Source organism: Chrysochloris asiatica, unplaced genomic scaffold (genome assembly GCF_000296735.1).
Source record: "Chrysochloris asiatica unplaced genomic scaffold, ChrAsi1.0 scaffold00099, whole genome shotgun sequence".
In the NCBI taxonomy this organism is placed as follows: domain Eukaryota; kingdom Metazoa; phylum Chordata; class Mammalia; order Afrosoricida; family Chrysochloridae; genus Chrysochloris; species Chrysochloris asiatica.
The window spans coordinates 5,485,907-5,487,787 of NW_006408617.1; positions in this window are offsets into that span (position 1 = coordinate 5,485,907).

Sequence of the window (1,881 nt, forward strand, 5' to 3'; positions counted from 1 at the left end):
TTAATAATAAAATATAATTACACACTATACAATACTTTAATTATTGAATTTTAGATATCCTGTAATTTGGTTATCAGTATGTTTTGAAATAACCTTAAAAACTTGAATTGACTAAAGATTTTCTGATTCATCATTTTGTCATTTCGTTGTCTAACACTAACTTGAATTCCCCAGCATTCCCACCAATCAACAGTAACAACAACAATAAAAACACAGGATTTCTCTAGTAACAAAAATGTATATAAGTTCACCTAAAGGAGCCTGGGAAAGAGAATCTTAAATTTTAAAATTATTTTGTGTGAGATACATATTATATTTCAGGTGGTAAATAATGTTAAATAAATCTTAAGGTATACAGTGACTTTTAGTGTGTTATTAAAAGCTTCCACTATGTTAAAATTAATAATGTAAATTCCTGTTATTGTTTGGTCCTTCATTCTCTTTTAACTCATAGCAACCCAATGTACAACAGAACAAAACATTGCCTAGTCCTGTGCCAATCTCACAAACTTGGTTTGACCTTTCTGTTGTAATCATTGTGTCAATCCATCTAATTAAGGATCGTCCTCTTTTTCACTTTACTTTACCAAAATATGATGTACTTCGTCAGGTGTTGGTCCTTCCTGATAACATGTCCAAACAACACAAGATGAAATCTCATCATCCTCACTTCTAAGGAGCATTATGGTTGTACTTCTTCCAAGATATATTTGTTCATTCTTCTGGTAGTCCATTCTACTTTTAATATTTTTCATCAACATCATAATTACAAGGCAGCAGTTCTTCTTGGTCTTCCTTATGCATTGTTCAGCTTCTCATGTGCATTTAAGAAGGTTGAAAATGGCATGGTTTGGGTCAGTCACACCTTAGTACTCAAAACAATATCCTTACTTTTCAACACTTTAAAGTGGTCTTCTACCACAAATTTGCCCAATGAAATACAATATTTGATTTGTTGACTGTTAATTCCATGGGTATTGATTGTAGATCTTAGTAAAATAAAATCTTTGTCAACTTCAATATTTTCTCCATTTATCATGATGTTGATTGTTGACATAGTTGTCAAGATATTTGTTCTTTATGTTGAAGTGAAATCATTACTGAAGGCTGTAGTCTTGAATCTTCTTCAATAAGTGCTCAAGTCCTCTTCACTTCTAACAATCAAGGTTGTGTCTTCTGTGTAACACAGGTTGTTAGCAGTCTTCGTGCAGTCCAACACCAAATTCTTCTTCATGTAGTCCAGTTTCTTGGACTATTTACTCATCATGAAGAATGAATGTTGTTGTTGCTGTTGTTAGGTGTCTTTGAGTCAGTTCCAACTCGCAGAGGCCCTGTGTAGGGTTTTCAAGGCTGTAAATATTTACAGAAGGAGAAAACCTGTGTTTTCTCATGATGCATGGCTGGCAGGTTTAAACTGCCAGCCTTATATTTAGCAGCCCAGCGTTATCCTATTGGATCATCATCTTTCTACAGATTGAAAAAGTATGGTGAAAGGACACAACTTTGATGTATACTTTTTCTAATTTTAAACCATAAAGTATACCATTGTTTTATTCTAAGGACTGCCTCTTGGTCCTTGGGCAGGTTTTGCATGAACACAATTATTTTTCTGGAATTCTCATTCTCTGCAATATTACTCATAATTTGTTATGATCAACACAGTCAATAAGACACAGATAAAAATCTTTCTAGTATTCTCTGCTTTCAGCCAAGATATATCCGATATAAGCAATGATATCCTTCGTTCCATGTCCTCTTTTTTTTTTTTTTTTAATTAAATGTTTTTATTTTGCATTGAGTGAAAGTTTACAGGGCACATCATCAGTTTCACATTCAACCATTCATATAGCTTGTTTCATTACATTGATTATTATCCCCGCT